This window comes from Sorex araneus, chromosome 4 (assembly GCF_027595985.1).
Source record: "Sorex araneus isolate mSorAra2 chromosome 4, mSorAra2.pri, whole genome shotgun sequence".
NCBI classification, from domain to species: domain Eukaryota; kingdom Metazoa; phylum Chordata; class Mammalia; order Eulipotyphla; family Soricidae; genus Sorex; species Sorex araneus.
Window position 1 is genome coordinate 137,619,587 of NC_073305.1, and position 20,912 is coordinate 137,640,498.

A 20,912-nucleotide genomic window follows, 5' to 3' on the forward strand; every position below is an offset into this window, starting at 1 on the left:
ATGCTTAGTACCCACAAACTCAAGAATTTTTAATGCTGATTGCATGGTGATAGGAACCTATTTTGAGATCCATATAAGGTTTGATTAGAGTATTAAAATGAATTTCATCTGTTCCTTTTTTATTTTTTAAAAAATACAGCTACAAGAAACACTCCTTGCCTTATATTTTTATTGGCAGCTACTTGTTAGAAATGAGTGGTAGATGGTGGCTAAGGGTTCACATAGGACCACGCACTGTGGAGCATGGGGTGGCGAGCCAGGATGACACATTATGGTTCTTGCCTGTTGATTGAAAATGTAAGCTTTAGGGAAATGGGAGGAGCAGTCACTAGAGACCCAAGCTAATTAGCGCCCTCTGGGCCCAACTCAACCCTTCTGTGGCCCAGGTAGTTAGTCAGCTAACTGATAGAAGGGAAGGCACAGGTGGCACTAGAATCCCGCATGATCAAGATAAGAGAAGTTTTATTTTTTCTTTTGTATGGTGGGGGTGGGGGTGGGGGGGATGGGGAGCACACAGGTAGTACTAATACTCAGGGCTTACTCCTGGCTATACACTCAGGGATCACTGCTGGCAGCTTGGGGGACCATATATAGTGCTGGGGTTTGAATCTGGGTTAGCTACATGCAAAAAAAGCACCCTGCCTGCTATACTATTGTTCTGGCCCTGAGAAGGTTTTTCTTTACTTGTATCTTCCAAACCTCAAGACAATTCTGTGCAAACCAATAACAACAAGCTTAATTGGTTCTTCTCCTCAGTCTAGTGACAAGTGAGGACCATCCTGAGAAGCACTGCTCTTGATCTGACAGTCCCTCTTGGGGGAACACACTTGCAGATTCTCCAGTGTCTCGTGAATGGAGTTAAATATTCACAAAGAACAAGGAGCGTAATATGAGTAAAAGACAGATTTTGCCTCTTCCCTCCCCCCCACCCTCCCAAGGACTCAGAGAACAATTTAAAGAGAAAACCCCTACAGGTGCTATTCTGAGGGAAATGCACTTGCTTGCTTTCAAGGCTACAGACATCTGTAATTGTGCCACAACTCTACTGATTAAGAAATTCAAGGTTAAATCACACTTGCATGAAACTCAGCTTTCCCTTTCTTCAAAAGTTAATCAGCGTCCCTACCACCAAAATCAAAACAGTATCACATCTCAAGAAAACTGTTTAACGATTCTGTTTAAAAGAGGATGTTGAAAATAGACAGGCAGACCACAGAATTCCAATTTTAAACACAGCCTTCGGCTTACTCACACGGCGACCTCAACTTGAGGCAGGGCTGGTGCTGAAAGCTGGAGGCTCAGCTGATGAGACGGTCACCGACACTGGAAAGCTGGGGTAGCTAGTGCACGGCTGGTGGCTTCTGCTAGAGCTGGGCACACATCTGTCAGAGACCAGGAGCCCCTGACTCTTTGTTGTTGTTCTTGGGCCACACCCAACAGTGCTCAGGGCTTACTCCTGGCTCTATGCTCAGGGAGCACTCCTGGTGAGGGCTCAGGGGACCATATATGGTGCCAGGGATGTAACCTGAATCGGCTGACTGTGTGCAAGGTGAGCGCCCTACCCACTTACTATCTCTCTGGCCCCTGACTCTTTGTAATATATATATTTGTGTGTCTCCAGTTGCAGAATGTCCTCCTCGCTAAACTTTCCTTATTTATGCACATACGCTGCCAGCAAGGCATTTGTTTAAGGCAAGGACTGCAGGATGGGAGACAAAGGCAGAGTAGAGGGCAGGGTGGCTGGCAGGAATATGGAAGAGTTGAAAAACCCAGCCTCTAAGCCTTCCAGATCTGGCTTGATTGATTGCTGTCCAGATGGTCTTGGGCAAGTCACCTCTTGCGTAGGAAGTGGACGAGTTCCATTGGAAGGTGTCTGCATACCTGGTGAGCTGCAGCAGCCAATCTCTGCTCATTTTACCTCTCTCAAAGACAAGAACAAAAATGCTGATCGTGATCTATTACTGCAGCAAAACTTAACCTACTGCTAGGGAAATGGCTGTAAAAATATGAAGGCCTATGGGGCCAGGCAATAGTACAGCGTGTAAGGCACTTGCCTTGCATATGGTCGATCTGTGTTTAATCCCCAGCATCCCATCTGGTTCCCTGAGCATTGCCAGCAGTGATTCCTGAGTGCAGAGTAAGGAGTAACGCTGAGTGTGTTCCACTCCCCTCAAAATATAAAGACCTAGATCACACACTATAAAGAACTGAAAGCCAATATCCAATGGTGTGCCAGAGAGATAGTTAAAAGGGCTGGAGCATATGATTGCCATGTGGAGAGCTCCAAGTTCAATCCCTGGAATCCCATCCCCCTCCCAGTCTGTGGAACTGCCTTCACAGCTGGGCTAGGTATGTTCAGGAGTGATCCCTGGGCCCTCTGAGCACCTGTCAACACAGGAAGGAAGAAAAGACAGACGGACATGACTTTATTCTACAATTATAACAGATTGAGACAGGGATTATCCATCCAGTGATATTCAAAGCACAGTATAAGAAGGTTGGTAGGTGGGGGACAGGATGTTCACAAAGGATCCACACACTATCCCACAGATGCCTCAATGAATTGAGGTGCATCCATACACTGATAAGGTCTGCTTACTATGTCATCCAAGAAATCAAACTTAGCACTGCAGATGGCTGAACAAATTCTACACCCTCCACTTCCTGATGTGACAGTATTTAGCATACAGTATCACCTGTGACAGATTCTTGCCAAAAGAAGCTTAACCTGCACCTGATAACAAGCATCTAGGGTAGAGGTTCCCAAACTTAAACTGACCTTTTTTAGGGAAAAAAAATCACTCAGTGCCCTCCTGGACTGCACCAGAAGCTACCACGGTCCATTTTCATGTGCCGCCACCCCCTGGAAAAACACTAGTTTAAGCTATAACAATTCCTAGGAAGACAGGAGAGCTGAACAGACATGTCAAGTATGGGCTCCTTACACCACAACGAACCTGAGACAACTGGGGGAATTTGCAAAGGATAACAGTACTGGGTAATTTAATGGAATTATTGTTAAACTTCTTAGTATAATGGCTAGTAGAAGAATGTCCTCAACTCATATTTGCTACCCAATGAGGTAAAGTTCAGAGGTAAACAAGATGCTTACAACTTTCAAATGGTTCAGCAAAATGTATATAATGCATACAATGTAACAATTTATAGAAAACAAATCGGAAAGTTGAATAAATCAAGTGTGGCAAATTTGAACAAATGATGAATCTAGTCAAAGGACATGAGAGTTTGCCCTAGAAATCCCCATCCAGCAAATCCAAAATTTTAAAAAATAAAAAATTGGTAAGAATCTGGAAGGTTTTTTAAGAAAGAAAGAAAGAAAGAAAGAAAGAAAGAAAGAAAGAAAGAAAGAAAGAAAGAAAGAAAGAAAGAAAGAAAGAACCCTTCCAGATAATATCACTAACTCCCATTTTCATGTTCCTTAACATTTCTATTCAGGTCAGCCTTTTCATTCAATACATCTTTATTTTTACCACTTTCATAAATCTCATGTGTGTTCATTCAAATTGCTTGAGCCACCATCTCGGCCTTTGTTGGCTGACATCAAAAAATCAAACTTTAAACAAAGCTCCAACAGTGGGCTGTAGAAACTCACTAGGTAGGGATGGAGCCAAAGATACATCAAAAAACCCCTGGAACTGACACCCGAGTCCTGTCAGCCGGGAGGTTTGTAAGCCAGTGAGAGTGGATCAAAGGCGATAGGTGGCATATCTCCTCGGGCTCTGAACATTTCTGAAGGTGGCTCTTCCTCGCTCCGCCTTCATGGGTGCTGACTGAGGAGTGCGGGTGCCTGTGCTACCACCTGCGTTGGGAGCCTGTCGGAGCGTTTGAGAGAGGCTGCGTCCGCACACAGCAGCCTGTGCCTGCGCACCTGAGTGTAGGGTGGCAAAGGTATAAGCTGCAGAACAGCCGCTCTGAGTTCTGGGATGCCTGAAATGAAGAGAGCGCCACAAGGGCCCTGTGCTCTGACAGCCCCATCGCTGACCGGCTGCAAAACTCAGCTGTATTTCTTAATGCGGGCACAATGGACACTGTGCCAGAGACACTGCGTTGGACAGTCCTCTCCTAGCCATCTCAGGGCATTTAGTGTCCCATCCACCATCACCATATGCCAACAATGCTTCTAGTCTTTGACACTGAATAAGCCCTGTGTCTTCCAAAGGCCCCTGACCTGAGACACTAGCTAAATTCTCCCAACTCCATAATACCTCCTGCATTGCCTAACAAGTAGTTGGGGAAGAGCAAATGGGCCACCACCCCTTGGATGCATGAGTGACACGACACACATTCCACCTGACTACCTGCCATGAAAAAGCAGGGCTGCAGGGCTCAAGTTCCCAGGCTTCTGCAGGTAGGGCCAGTCCTAGCTCTCTGACTATGGGCTTGAGTGGGTGATGGTTACTAACTCTGAAAATGTTTCTCTTCCACAAGTGGCAAGTGTCGGTCTGTAGGTGTTCCTGTAGTCAAAGACCACGGTGCAGTATGAATCGCTCTGGGGACAGACAAGGAGGACGGCAGTGCCAAAGCAGCCAAGAAGGAAGCTGGCGTAGGATGTTCCCCAAACTCATCTTGGAGGCAGGGCAGTGTCTGACCTGGCATGGAGCTATCAGTCTGGAATGAAGCTCAGTGTGGAGAAAGAGGCGACATTCTGCCTTGGGACTATGCTGCAGAGGCGCCTGGGAAATTAGGATGAAGACAATCACTGTGGGCTTCACTTCTGACAGGGCTCAGGGAGTTGCCCCCTGGAAACAAGCTCCCTGGGGGATCCGAATAGGGAAAGGGGGACTGCTGGGAAGGTGCAGAGACTACACAGCAACTTCTCTAGACATTCTCTGGGTCAAGACATTGCTCGCCATCTCCCTCCTGAACACCCTCATCTTATTACTTTATAGCTTAGAGTTTATGTAAGAGTGCTTCTCTAAGCCCTTAGGTTTGGAGTCAATTCAAACTTGCTTATTTGCAATCTCTCTCTCTTCCCAATTTTCACTCTGTCCTCCTGCAAATACACACACACACACACACACACACACACACACACACACTGTCTCAATAGGAAACTAATTTAATTTGCTGATCTCATTCCTCCAGTTTCATTCACTTTGAAATGAGGACTAGAAAATGCTGACTGGGCATAATGTTCTGACCATTCCCCCCACCCTTCTACCCCAACCCCACTCCCCTCTGTGACAGCCAAGGCCTGGGGTCCTAACAGGGAGGTAAGGCAACTGTGGAGGACGGGGCCTGGGGGCAACCCTTCAGGACAAACGGAAGCAGTTGCCTTCTCTGGTCCCAGGAGTTGGGCCATGCCTGGTGAAAGAGCAGGCGAAGGGCCAGTAAGTACTGCCCTGGCCTTGGACAGAGGCTGAGAAACAAGTGGCTCTAAGTGTGTGGTTTTCCTGAGAGCTGCGATATTCCCAACCAAACACAGTGCTTTACAATCTCACTCAACTCTGCTTACAATTCTTGCTTTGGTTCATTGTTCCAATTTTATTCTTCTTAAAAAAGAACAGACAGATAATGCTCAAGTCCCTAAATCTCTAAGCTTAGCCATCTGAAATGAGATCTCTTTATCCCTGTCTTTTCCGGCTTTTCAGAACACAGTTTCACGGCATTCTTGCAAGAGGAAAAGATTATCAGAAAAAAAGAAATGAAGGGGAGGGAAGGCCAAAGACTATTATACTAAAGCCTTCAGTAAGGAAATATTTATGTCCACAAGCACACACCACACCCTTTCTGGGAAGATGTTACTGGCCATGAAGCTGGGTTAGCGAATATCAAAATATACCTCACCAAAAGCACAGCTCCCCTCCTAAAATAGGCCCTATCATTAAAGTCCTCTCAAGTGGATGGCCCTATCTCGAGCCTGACATATGCTGCTTTAATCTCCTGACAACAGATGTAGCCATATTGGGCTATGAAACTTCTCCACAGCTTACGTTTAACTGAGCTGCTGGTGTCACTTGGAAATTGATGCCAATAAACAGTCCAACCCGTTTCCCACGACACCTAGTCTCAGTCATAAGGAGAGCCCCCTTCCTCTCTGAGACCATTGTCATCACACTAGAATCATTACCCTGTCAAGAGGAAGGACTAGCCCAGCTGAAATACCATTTCATCGCTGAGGTCACTGAAAGCTAAACAGATTTTTAAAAGCTGAGGCTCAGATGTCCAATCTGAGACCATCTCATTCCTACAACTGCCTGATAACCTATGTGAAGAGCCTCGCTTAAATTTGGTCAGAAAGTCTTTCAGTCTAAGCCCTGAGATCCCAGATGCTCATTTGCATGACTTAGGGGAGTTTTTTGCTTAGAGTCAGGGGTCAGGGTGTGAGACGGCCTTCATAAATGTCTTAAGATTTTCTGAACACATTTCTTTAGGGTTTTCTAATTACGGATACTTATTTATAACCAAACGTCAAAAATCTTAAAAACATAAAATTTCAAAATAATAAGGACTTTAGACAAACTGAAATTTTTTTGGGGGGTGGGTGGGGAGAAGGAGGGTACCTGGGCTACCCCCAGCAGTTCTCAGGGTTTATTCCTAGTTCTGTGCTCAAAAATCACTTCTGGTGAGGCTCGGGGAACTCTACATGGCGCAGAAGATTGAACCAGCGTCCACCACAGCAAGGCAAGCATGCACTTCATCTGTGCTACTCCCTGACACTTAAATTTTTAACCCCCAACCTCGCCCCCCTCCCCCGCTGATCTGTCCAATGGTCAAGGCCAGCCTGGGTGTGCAGTGCTGCTCTGGCTTCGGATCCACCTGGCACTGTTGCGGACAGGGGCCGATGCGGAATTGCCAGACCTGGGCGTGAACTCTGGCATGCTCAAGTTCAATGCAATGGAACTCTAGTTTGGAGATGTGCTAGACTCTGATCTGCTACTTGAGCTATCTCCTTGGCCCGAGGCATTTGAAGGCCTCCCTCCCTCCCTCCCTCCCTCCCTCCCTCCCTCCCTCCCTCCCTCCCTCCCTTCCTTCCTTTTGTTCTTTTGCCACTCCCCATGGTGTCAGGGACTAGCCCGGACTCTATGCTCAGGAGTGATCCCTAAGCGGTGCTCTGGGGATCGGATGCAGTGCTGGGGACCAACTAGGATCAGCCACATGCAAGGCTGTTATATTTTATCTCTTATACTATCTCTAAGGCCTAATACTGACGTTTTCAAAATTTTAGGGTCTGGGGGTGTGAGAACTGGGTGGCAAAGTGGATGCCTCCTTTGTGCCAGGCCCTGGCCCCAAGCACCACAAAAACAAAGAACACAAAACAAAATTTTTAATTTCATGTTGGCTTTTGTTACTTCAGCACTGCCCACATCTAGCATGAATTACCCCGTCTGGGTGGGGGACAGTCCTGTGCGCTGATGAGACCACCATCAGGGTCTCAGTTCTGGGTGGGGTTGGGGACTGCTGCAGTCATCTACAGAAGCAGCAGTCTCCTATACCCCTCTGGTCAGACCACCTCAAGGACTGCATTTCTAGCTCTGTGCTGGAGGCTCACGGTAGAGCAGGTGACTGGGAAGGGAGTGTAAAATCGCATCATGACAAGGAACCAAGGACTGGGAGACGGTGAGGAGAGTCTTTTCCTACTTAACTGGCTGGTGTATGGGACGGCGAGTAGAACTGTCGTTGACCTCTGAGAAAGAGACTGAGGACAGGGGGTGACTCAATAAATGAGCACAAACCAGCAAGCGTTCTGTGTGCGGGCCGTGCAGGGCCTGAGACTACGGGAAGAAGGGCCCGTGACCAAGCCCGGATCAGATACTGCAGCTTGGTGCAGAGCCAGAAAGTACCCGCCTCTGCCTTCTGTTCTTCCCTCTTTCTTCGCAACAATTCTAGTTACATGTTCATTGGTTTAAATGCCTGCTCTTTTGTCCTTGAAAATAAAACTAAAGTATAATGAATATATAATAAAATCCAATTTTTCCAGCATATGGTTCTATGAATTTCTGTAAAAGTATATGGTTATATTAGTAACACTGTATCAATTTTGGCTTTTGTGCTTTTGTGTTTTATGGGCCACACCCCCTGTGGTGCTCAGAGCTTACTCATAGTTCTGTGCTCAGGGGGTCACTCTTGATGCGACTCAAGAAACATATGGGATGTCGAAAACAAAACCCAAGTTGGCTTTTTGCAAGGCAAGTGCCCTCCCCACTCTTCTATTGCTCTGACCAACCATAATCAATGTCTGGAAAAATTTGATCATTCACTAAAATTTTCCTGGGGGTTCTAACAGTTTTTTTCCAACTGGAGCAAGCTGCCTCTTCCGAGAAAATCTGGATTCCCTTGTCCAAGTTGCTGTCGATGAGCCTTTTAGTTTTCTTCTGGCCAGTGGAAGACTGGGCCAGACACCCAGTCTTCCATGTTCATGTCTTTGATTTCATGGATGGGGTGGTTCCCCCTGTGGCCGCCTGACCTGAAATGCCAGCCCCATCTGCAAAGACAGGAAGGCCTCTCCCCAATCAGAGATAAAAGCCCTCACTAAAGAAGACCTGAATTCTTTCCACCCAAGCTCAAACATTTCAGCACAATGCTGGGATCTCTGTGAAGGTTATATAATAAGCACTCATCAAAAAAATTAAAAATGAAATGGTTTGGAAATGAAAGCCTAAATGAGGTAATTAAGGCCCAAGCCTCAAGGCCCCAAATTAAGGGCACAATCTAGTCCCCACCCTTCTTTTCCTTCTGGTTATTTTGGTTTAAAATAACGCTGTCTCCAACACTGAACAAAGCTCCCGCAGTATGAAGGCACTCAGCTGCAGAAGTGGCAGAAAGGAAGTTAAATGGGCAGCGTGTCCAGGATGGGTCTCAGGGCAAGGAAGGAGGCCTATCTGGTGTGGGGGGGTGGGGGGTTCCACTGCGTGTAAGGGATCGGACTGGCCACGATAGCAAATGGGTGTGACCTCCTGGTCAAAGCAAAACACACCTTTTTGGAGCCTCTACCTGAGTGGAAAATACCTCAGTTTCCAAGACAAGGTTGTTTCATTACCAGAAGTAACTGCTTCATTGAACACTACCAGGCCCTAGGAAATCCTAGTTCATTTCATTTTCACAATCACCCTTGGAGGCATAAGCCTTACTTAATAAACAAGGTAAAGAAGGCAAAGTTAACTTTGGGCAAGCGCAGAACCTGAATTCTCACTCAGGCCTCCTGATTCTCCAAGATGGTCCCGATTCTCAAAGATGGAGTTCTGGGTAGGTGCTGAATTTAATGCTCTAGGTCTCTCGCCCCCATTTGCTATTTGGGAGTGAGTTCCTGGCGATGCCGGGCCTCTTTAACTCCCTTTAACTTTCCATTTCCCCCAGGGTATCTACCAGCCTGTTTTGCTTTAATTTCACCACACAGGTCACAAGAACCTCTCTGCTTTGGTGACTTATTTGTTTAGTTTGCAAGTTTATTACTCTTCTATTCCATGGGCAGCCTGGATGTAATCTAAACCATCGAGGGTATTCCTTACTCTGTGTTCAGAGCTTTATTAAAACTAGCCTTCTCATAAATCTTAGAAAAATCCATATTGTTTAGTAGCATCAGCAATAATAAGAAAAAAATGCCAGAAAATAGCAACTGAAGTATAGAATTTAAGTACAGAATTTCTTTTAGTCTAGGTTTAGTGCAGATTTAAAAAATGAAAAGATCAGGGGAATAAGCAGAAGATTTTAGAGACAAAAGCAGTGACACTTACCAAAATTTCCCCCAATTATCACAAACTTTATATACACCACATGTCTTCTAATACAGATGCTGGACTGGTCCTGTAAAAAAAAAAAGCACAACAAAGACAGAAATTCATCATTAAACTGAAGTAATTTAATACAGAGACATTGTGCTTCCTTTGTGGAAATGACATTCCCTGTCTGGAGCACCCATCAATGGACCAAATTCTCTTGGCCAGATTCCAATGTGCTGATTTTCACAGGAAGATGAATCTGATTTATAAAAGCACTCGGCACTTACAAGGAACAACAAAATATGGACAATGAAATCAACCAAAACCAGTATTTGTACTTTATTTGAACTTTTAGCTCTTGAAAATAACTGAAGTGAATGCTGTATATATGAAAATGGAACCCCCAATCTCCTTCTATTCCATTCAATGATCTTTCCTATTTCTTTCCCTAACACTGTCACCAAACTGACTTTGAGACCTTCATCTTTAATTATTTTTTTTATTTTATTACCTAAAAATAAGGATGATCGCTCTAACTTTACCAGGTTGGTATGAGAATTTAAAAAACCACACATTTTATATTGTTGCTTGCCACATGTAAGGCAAGCCCCTGAACCCCTGTACAATCTCTTCAGCTCTGGAACATTCTCTTCTTTTTGTCTCTCCTCTATGGAGACTGTCAACGCTAGACAGGTTTCTTGGAACAGACACAGCAGTTCAAGCATTCAGACTGCCCACAGGGCATCCGGGAGGACCCTCGTGTGAGTCCTGCCTGCGTTTCTGGCTTCGAGTGGAACAGTTTTCCCCAGCCAGTGCTCTGTGGCTTCGACTCCCCTCCAGCCTGCCCAGCCTGGCAGATCAAGCAGGTGATTTCCTAAGTAGGGCGCCAGCGCGACCCCCATTGGAGGAGACAGTTACCAGCTGCTCTGGTTTTCACTGCGGGCTCTGGAAGCCGAGGGAGGCCCCTGGTTGTAGGGCAGGCAGTCAAGCGGATGAAGAAAGCCTGTCTTCCCTCTGACAAGCTTTCTGAGTAACCCACACCCCACCAACATGGCTTCTAGGTGCCTCCGCAGCAGCCAGCCTCCTACTTGCCATGGAGGCCCACCATGTGCTTCATGGTGTGGCCTTCTCGATCTTCCCTAAACAGTTGCAATCAGGCCTTCTGTGTCAGCCCTTTTGGCAAGAAAAACAAGAAAATGACAGAATAGTACTTCTTTTCCAACAAAGAGAACATAATGATGTTCTCCTCTGGAAGCCATACATAAGGGCATTGTGACCATGTGCTTTGGCAGAACTCACCCCTGGCAGCACTCTTCATGTCCCACATTATGTCAAGTGACTCAAGACACTAGTGGGGGGTCCTTTCCCTTCTCAGCAACTAAGTACTGAGGAGAAATCGACTCAGAGAACAAAGGTGAACCTGGCACACTCATTTTGTACTTAGGGCGATTTGAATCCATTTCATTTGCATTTATGCTTATTGAGTCATACGAGCTACATAGCAGAAATAAAAATAACTGAATAATAATGAAAAAGCGGCATAACTGTGTTATCTTTTGTCTCAAGAATTATGACGTCAACATTCATAATAAGGTGTTTACAAGTGCTCTTACATCATGTGGGTGTGTTGTTTCTAATCCCTAACCACTGTGTGGCTCCTCAGAACCTTCTCACTGCACACTGGCAACAAGTCCCTAGTACAGTTCTACATGGGACCATTACCCTCACCCCCACTAGTCTGTAAGAGGCAAGTGCCAGTGTTCTCCCTTAGCCAGAGAGCAACATCAGTTACCAGGACGCTTTGGAGAAATGTCAACCTCCAGGTGACATCTCAAATCCACGGAAACATAATGTTTCACAAGATCCCCATGTGATGTGCGCACACAGAAATTCGAGATGGAACTGATCTAAAGGAAATCCATGCCTCTTGCCAGCAGCTGGCTCAAGGATAGGTCCGTGACCAAGTTGGGCCAGCAATAGGGAAAGAATGCCTCCCAAATGTTGTGTGGTATGGGGTATACTTGAATTTCCATAGCTATTTTGTCCAGCTGGAAGACGGAGCTCAGAGAGGAGGGCCAAGGCAGAAAAGAACACAGAGAAGCAGAGTGGAGGATACTGCATTCATCCAGCTCCGAAGTCTGCAGAAGGACTGCCAAGACAGCTCTAATTCAGACCTCCCTGAGTTGGCTTTTCCATGATCTGCATTACAAAGCACCCTGACTCATGAGCCCCAGTCAAACCTGAGGAAAGAAGAAACCTGTGAACATAGGCCTCAGGCACCACAGGAAAGTCCAGTTAATTCGGTGCAGTGAGGAAATAATAGTTCTGTCACGTTTTGTTCAGGAACTGGCCCAGTGGTACTTCTGAAGATTGCTGTTCATTTTGCACATTTCCAAAAGCTCTGTAAATCAGTTTAAATGACCAGCCAGAGGAAATGCTGAACACTTTCCAAATTATTTTAACTGGAGTGTCCAATGGTTGTCTTCACCAGAAGTCACACAGATGTCATTTCCTGCAAAGACAATGGGAGACTAATTGCTCAGCCTCAGATGCTAATAGGGAAGACAACCTGTGACATGTAATTACTGGAGAGTAAATAAGGAAAAGCTTGGAGCTCTCAGAATCTACTTCTGGATCCACTCCAATAACTTAGGGTAAAGGGGAAAAAAGGGGGAGAGAAAGGGAGCCAGCTGGTCTGGGAAAAGGTTTAAGGGACTAGCCCCATAGGTGGCCATGAAAGCATCACTGCACATCACAAGTTAATTGCTGAGGAGACCAAATAGCCTTGCTGTTCGAGAAAATCATATATGGCATTTGTGATTTTGCTTCACCTACAAGAGAGATGCAGTCACAGAGAATGGGGAGCCCAAATGACAGTCCCTCTTTAGTGTCAAAGCTTCTTAGCCAACCGGATATTTGGCTTGTTGTATGGTTTGGATGAAAAATGTGCGTTCTGTCCTGGAGGAAAACATGAAATGGTTTTATGCAGAATGCTCCCGAGGCTCTTAATTACCTCAAGGCCTGGGTTCACTCCAAACCACTTTTGCTTTCTCTCTCTCCTAGCATTTCATATACTTCCACAGACCCACAATCACCCTGTGGCATGAGTTTTGAACAAAAGCCCTAGATCTAACACCTGTGCTCCCATTTCTTCTGCTGCTCCCTAGATAAGGCATCTGAGGGTCAGGTCTTTGTGTTGGTCAGTCCTAAGTTTCCAATGCTAAGCATTCTGCTGAAGTGGAGTATTAAAATGTCTGGTGAGCAAGTGAAAGGTGAATTAGGCTTTTCAGATGCCTCACAGACATCCTTGCCATGGCCTCCTGACAGGCGGCTTCCTCCCTACCCTACCACCCACCCCCGTCCACTCTGGGTGATGGCACCAGTCTCCACAGCCCTGGAAGGTCTCTACAGGACTGACTAACCAGCCAAGCTCTACTTTCTAGGAGAGAAATTGGACCCAGGGAAGCCAGGAGAGTTGCCCAAGGTCTTATAACTGGTGGGGGATTGAGACAGGATGACAACCCACTGACCCAGTGTTCTTGCTACCTTGCCTCTGGCTAGACTCTTAATGCTCAATGGTCTTCCAGTAGAATCATGCACAGGGCTAGGGAGTGGGAGGCAGTTAATAAAATGTTGCTAGTTGACTGGCTTAATGAATCACTCTTCGGCACAGGTCAATGGGTTTCTGTTTTTCTTAGACCGTCTTTAAAAGAAAGACCATACATAAAAGACAGTATACAAAAGGCAGAGGAGAGGGCTGACCCTCAGGGACTTTGCCCTGTCATGCCTCTGAGTCACCTGCTATAACCAGGAGGCCTTGGTGGCACCACAAGAAAATAAAGTGACTTATTATGTAAACTCCAATCTGCAGCTTTGTGTTCAAGTCAACTCGCCCGAATTCCAGATCTTCTGGGCCTTATCTTTTACCTCCTCTTCCTTCCTCGTGCCCAGCCTTAGTATTGCTGCTTCCAAGACGTATCCCTCTTTAGGCCTGACCTTCCTACTTCTTTCTCTCTCCTGTGCTGTTACTCCCATCTGTAGGAAGGGAAAACAAGTCCGCCCCTTAAGTCTAACTAATACAACCCCCTTCCTGAAGTCCTTCCTCATTTTCCTCCACTGGAATTACTCTCACTCTATTTATTTATACCACTGCTGTAGAGCCTGCCATGCTGTCTGCTTCAAAGAGAAGAGCCAGCTACTTGAGGGCAGGAACTTGCTCTAAATTTATCTTAGAGCCACTGGCACCTTGCCTGGCCCAGTGCCCTGCCCAGGGGCAGCCCTTCCAGTCCTTCTGCTGCACTCAAAGGGCTTTACCCATTTCAGTTCACATCTGGGACCAAGTTATCCAAGCTTTGTAATGGGAATCCCAAGTCTTTCTCTAGCCTAGGTGGGCTGATGATAAAATTGGCACCCACTTGGAGAACCTACTTGCTAAGAAGCATTTGTGTGGATCTTTGAGTCTTATTTTTTTAAAGACAAAGAATGGGTGGAAAGGGGGCAGGGAAAGTGATGTTCCTATGCCTCCACTGCTCTCCTGGCGCTATGACTCTCTGGTGGAGGGTGAAGGGCAAGCTAGGCAGCTTTGCACAAAGTAATAATAGGTTTGAAATACAGCCCTGACTCCTTCCATGCTGCACTGTTCTCTGCAAGTCCAAAGTCAATTGTCTGAAAAATTAAAGAGTTCCAAATGGTGGGCTAAGTGCATTGATCAAGCCAGCCCACAAACAAAGCCAGAGCTCAGGGAGGATGGGAACCAGAAAAACGCTGGGTTTGTTCCCTAGGAAACGGAGCTTACTGGATGACTGACTAGGCCCCATCCTCCTGGGCCTCCTTCCTCTTATAAATAGGAGGGCTGCTATACAAAAGGTATGACCAACCCATATGTTTTTCCTACTCTCCAGGGGCCCCAATCCCTCAACTTGGGGAGATAAGAGCAAGGCTGTGTGGTTTGGGTGTTTTATGATTTGCTGGAGGAGGAGTGAAGAGTATAAGAAAAAGAGAGGAGGGGTCCCAGAGATAGTACAGCTGGTAGGGTGCTTGCTTCGGTGCAGCATCCCAGGTTGGATCTCCAGCATCCCATATGGTCCATTGAGCACCACCAGGAGTAAATCCTGTGTGCAGAGTCAGGAGCAAAACCTGAGCATCACTGGGTGTGACCCTCACCAAAACAGAAAAACCAAATACACACACACACACACACACACACACACACAAATTAGAAGAAGAAAAGGAGAAGTGAGGTAAGTTTGTGGAAGATGCAGAGCCTGCAGAAAGGAATTCCTGGCCACAGAATTAGAGGGCAGGAAGGTCAGGTTACAAAAATCCCAGAGGCAGGCTGCTCTTTTCGGACTAGTTCCTGCCAGGATGAGAGGGAATCAGAGGCCACAGTGAGACCAGCCACCTCCCACCTCCCAGACAGTGAGTGAGTGTTTCATCAGCTGTCCCAGAGCAGTGGCTCTGAAATCACATCAGAGAGGTAGAGATTTGGATTCAATGACAAAAGTCGTTGCTCTGAGTCATGCAGAGGTGTGGCTGGAAAGGTTGGATTGGGATTTAGGGCATCCCCCAAACTCTCACTCAATCTCTTAACAACCTTGAAAAGTGAGGTTGTTTTGACTCCCCCCCCCCCCGCTAAAAATAATGATACTTCCACTGATGTTCAAACCTTGGCATATAATGTTCACATGCCAACAGGTACCCATGCATCATGCATTTGGGGAAGTTTAAATAACAAAACTGCCACTAGGATAATCCAATGATTGCCAGGAGAGTAAAGAAGATTCTTCTTCTCTGAGACCAGGAGCACAAAGTATGTATTTATAATAATCTTTCCTTTGATGGGTTTATTTCAGGTGATCACATACATCCTTTAGGGAGCAGGTAGATATATGACAGAACTTTGCTTTTATAGCATGATTGCCTGGTTTCTGACTTGCTCTTACAAAGGAAGTGCTTTTTAGAGATGTGTGAGCCAGTCTGGACAGAAACCTTGCTAAGAGGCAGCTGATCTGCCAGGCGAATCCTGGATTTTGATTCCAATGCAACCTTCATCTCAGAACCTTTCAAATAGAATCTTCAATATTTGGGTGGCTCCTGGGATGCCCCATGAAGCACACACAGTATCGCCATGCTGCCAATAACAAGGTTAATGATGACACGTTCTAAGCCCCCAGAGGGTTGACTAGCTACACTATGAGAATCCCAGAATCCTGGGGCAGAGTGAAACACTGAAGAATCAATTGGTTGTTTTTTTTTGGGGGGGGTCACACCTGGCGATGCACAGGGGTTACTCCTGGCTCTGCACTCAGGAATTACCCCTGGCCATGCTCAGGGTACCATATGGGATGCTGGGATTTGAACCCGGGTCGGCCGCGTGCAAGGCAAACGCCCTACCCACTGTGCTATCTCTCCAGCCCCTCAATTGGTTGTTTTTAAAGAAATGTTTTAGTATCAGACCTTCACCTTCTTTCTTACATGTGCATCCCCTCCCCCCCACAAAATGCGCACACAATTTCCAAGGCTTATAACTAAGCTCTGATACACGAGATAAAGGTAATATAGAACAGTTCTGGTTTGAGGGGTAAAAGACTCATAATCCCATGACTAGGCCATCCTCTTTGGCCAAGGTGCACTTATTGCGGATGTTGCTTTGCATGACCCATTCAGAGATACATAGTTAAAGCAGCCACAGACAATGAATACACTGGTTAGTCACATGAAAAAAAAAAAATCTTACTATGTATCCAAGACCACATAAAGATCAGTTCCAGATGGACAATATACCTAAATGTGAATGGCAAAATAAAAACTTTCAGAAGAAAAATTGCATGAAGATTTTTTTAAATTTTATTTTAGGTGCCATGGTTTACAATACTGTTGATGATAGGATTTTATGCACAATACATTCCAGCACCACAGCCTCCGCCAGTGTCTACCAGCCTCAGCCACTGTCCCAGTACCCCTGCTGCATCCCACTCTTCCTCACCACCCCACCCCCACACCTGTGGTAAGCTTCCTACTAGAGACCAGTTCTCAATTTCTGCTGCCTTTGGGCCTTTGTTACACCCCACTTTGCTTCTTTATACTCCACACATGAGTGATTTTGTGCCGATCTTTCTCCCAACTTTTTTAAAAAAGTAGAACACAAGGGTTGAGAATGTTGCTCAGCAGGAGGAAATATGTCTTGCATGTGTTAGGGGTTGTATCCCCAACACCACAGAAAACAAAAAAGAAAGAAAAAAGAAAATGGAATTCTCAAAAAAGTAATAATTGTCAAAGAAAAATATGATCATGTGAGTTATAACAAATATCTCTATCAAATGATAAGAACAGAATCCAAAGACAAGTCACCTAGCAAAGATCATTGTAGTACCTATACCCAATAAAAAAACTTGTAACGCCATAAGGAAAAGGCAGACAACCCAACAAAGAAATGAACCAACACTTGAGAAGAAATTTCACAACGTGGAAAAATCCAATGGTCAGTGACCATTTTAAGGAGATTGTCACTGTAGAAAATTATACTAAAATCACAATACATTAGACCAATACATACCTACTGGCACTGCTAAAAAAACAGCAAAGATCAAAGATAAAAATGTGTTGGGGAAAATGTGGCAATTGGAATTTGTATACACCACTGGTGGAAGTTTTACTTGGTCAAACCCTTTGGAAAAATAGAAATAGCACTAAAGCTGAACATATCCCATATTCTCCAACCCACCCAGGGTATCACCATCCAGGGATCTATCTACAGATTATCATATCTTACAGATTACATAAAATCACTCACTGACATGTATAAGAGTGTGCCTAGCAGCACCATTTGGAATGGTGCTGCTAGGCACAAAACTGGAAACAACTGGAAACAACTCCCAAACTTTTATGCAATAAAAGGGCAATATACATTTTGGAATGGTTATATAGCATAATATCACATAGCAACAAAAATGAACAAGCTGCAACTCATAACAACATGGGTAAATCTCCCATATATACAGTTAAGGGAGACACAATATTACATAACTAGAATTTCACTTATGTAAAGTTGAAAATATCCGTAACAAACTTGCATTGTTAGAAATTGTGCCGCTAGTTAGCTTGGTGAAAGGATGTGACTAGGAATTGCAGAGGGTTCTGCTACAGGGCTTCTGGGTGGGTTCTTTCTCCCTTGCCTGCATGACCAGTACTCTTAACACTTACGTACTTTTCTATATGAATGTTATACTTCATTTAAAAAAATCTCTGTGGTTAATGCAGTGAATCCAGAAACAAAACAGAGCTCTTATACGTACTGAAAGCAAGAGAGTACGGCAATTTAATTTAAAAAGATAATTTGAAAATTTGCTCTGCTAAAAGCTTAAAAGTGCCATTTCATTAAATTCTGTTTTTTATTCAGTTAAGATGACTTGTCATGCCCAAACTATTTTATTATTGTATGTTAGGGCAGTATGAAACAAATACTGTTTCAAAATAACAAATCATTTTAATTTTTATTTATTTTTATAACACAGCCATCACTTTATTTTTTCAAAGAGGTAATTTGGTTATTCAAGTCTAATGTTTTCAAGCCTATTTAAAAAAAAGGTTTCCCAGAGTCTTTATTTCTAAGCTGCAATACCTCTAGAAGGCATTCCGGCACCACCCTCTCCCCACCACCGGGACAGTCAGTCCCAACAATTCCCTTTCCAAGTCATCACTTGAGACTAGCTCATTCCTACCATAGGGCGCAATGGCAGATCAGCTAGTCCTTATGGACCTGGTAGGAAGATTTTCACCTGATAGTCTGAAACACTGGAATAACTCGTGAGACCCCATTCCTGCCTTAGTCAATAGCCAGGCTCATCAGAGTCCCCTCATCAAATACACATGAGCACAGGGCAGAGTCCTAACCTACCTCTGAACAGCCTGCTTCACGTGGAGAAAGAGGTCTGCTCCCCAGTCTTGGAGGAAGCTTGCCCTCTGCCTGCTGTGAGGTCCTCCAGGCTTCAGATCAGAGAATCTATTAGACTAGTCCTTTACTGTTAGCCATGCTTTCCACTGAAATACGTTTCTGAGAGCAGAGAAACCATAAAATCAAGGCTCAGCTTTCTCACACAGCTTTGTGCACTTACAGCCTTTGGTAGAGAGAGAGAGTTCCTTGGGCACTCACACGCGTTTAAGACCTGTAGGAGCCCCCACAAGAACTGAGAGATGAATGGGAAGGAACTGTGTGAGGACCCTGGTGAGATGTGGGGTTCCTATCAAGGAAACCACCAGTACCCTCTCATCCTAAGAGGAAAGCATGGGACCAAGCCCCAGGCTGAGTAGCTGTCCCCCAAAAGCCATGAGAAAACTGGACCTTTTGTTGGTCACTCCACCTCCCTAAATACTAAATGTCCCAAAGGAGACCCCATTACCTGATTTGAATATGGTTGTTGCTCAGACTTTCTGATGCTGATTCTACTTCTAACTTCATTGCCTGACAAACCATGATCATCTGAGTTATTGGAAAAATTTATATCTCCTCAGCCAGGATTCCCTGTGATGACAGAATAACATCTGCCTTTTAAATTTTAAAAATGCTTTAACATGAGTGGCCACAGAGGTGTTCTGTATGAAAATATAGATAAATAACACAGGTCAAAAAATCATCAGCAGCTAAGAAAAATATTATGAAAGATTATGAACTGAGGAAATCCTTTCAGCTAATACAGTGAGAACTTTAATTTGGGGGTGGGAGATTGGAGGTAGTGGTGTTTGAGCTACACCCAGTGATGCTCAGGACTTATTCCTCAGCAGAGATCATTCCTAGTGGTGCTTGAGGGACTCTATTTGGTGCTGGGGATCGAACTGGGGTCAGTCACAGGTAATGCAAATAATGCCTTAATCCCTGTGTTATCTCCTGGGCCCTTGTTGAAAACACTTTAGCCAAATGACTTGCTCTGCCAACCAGTGTATAAGTGGGTCAGGCCTGGTGCACTGCCTGCATTTTGTATAGTCCATGAACTGAGATGGATTTTTATTTTTCCTATGTTATTTTTCAAAAATCAAAGAAATGCTTAATGATGTGAGAAAGGATTTAAAAATTCACATTTTAGTATCTATAACTGCACAGACATACATACACATTAGTTGCTCTTCTATCTCTGGTTGCTGTCATGATACAACAGCAGACTTGTCTGGGCAGAGACTGAATGGCCTCTGAAGCCAATGAGACTTACTATCTGGCCACTGACAGAAGAAAGTCTGCCAACTCCTGAACTAATTTATAATCATTGTGTCTGCAGAAGGTTGTCCAAGGTGAACTTATCCTCTCTTAAGTGTGAGCTTCTAGGCCTGTCTCTGCAACGAGTCAAAGGCAAGTCCTAATGCTGGTGCCAACTTCAATTCAACCTGGTAAACCAACACACTCCCTAGAGCAGTAGCTCCCAGCCTATGCTTGGGTAACCAGCAGTCCCAAAATGCAACTGATCTGGTTGTACCTAACATTTTATTTTTTTCTTTGCGGGGAATAAGGGTCAACTTCCACTGCCTGGGGCCACTATTGGTGATACTTAGTCCTAATTTTCTCAAGTCCAATAGTGATGGAAGCTACCAGGACAATCCCAAAGGAGTTTGGGGTTGCAAGCAGTGGCTGGGATTTGAAGCCAGGGCCTCTGCATGTCAGGCTGTGCTTTTGAGCAGTTTCCCCAGCCCAGTGTTTTCTTTAATGAAATACAATAGAATAAAATGTGTGGCATTGTTATGAACTGAATTGTATTGTATGCCCCTCACCCTCCCTACACATGCCAGATTCCTATGCTGAAGTCCTAATCTCTAGGACCTCAGGAAAAAAGATGTGGTTCTAGGTTTGACCCAAATTATTTCAGGAGGAGAGAGTCCAGGAGAGAGAGAAAGCAGGTGAGGATCTAGGGAAAAGTTGGCCATGGACAAAGCCAGGAGTGAGGACTCAAAGGAAGCCTTCCTTGTTGATGCCTTGCTTGTGAATCATGAGACTCCAGAATGTTGTCCATGTCTTCCTCAAGACCTGTGTTTCTTTACTGAGTTTCTGTCTAGTCAATCTCTTCATCAGTGATAAAAGAGTGTTAAAGTCTCCCATTAATACTGTGTTGCTGCCAATATCTTCCTTCATGCCTATCAACAGTCACTTTAAATGTTTTGATGGTCTGTCATTAGGTGCATATATGTTTAGGAGTGTGAGTTCTTCTTGATGGACTGATCCTTTGATCATTAAGAAATGACAAACTGGGG

At 44.9% G+C, this 20,912-nt stretch overlaps 1 protein-coding gene across 1 annotated transcript in view; it reads right to left on the minus strand.

Annotated features, from left to right (window-relative positions):
• The window catches only part of FYN (FYN proto-oncogene, Src family tyrosine kinase), a 225,139-nt gene that overhangs the window by 111,337 nt on the left and 92,890 nt on the right, over positions 1-20,912 (minus strand). Inside the window, exon 3 of the mRNA XM_055134239.1 lies at positions 9,696-9,765. The gene's annotated coding sequence lies outside the window, so the exon portion shown is untranslated. The remainder of the gene's footprint in view (positions 1-9,695; positions 9,766-20,912) is intronic.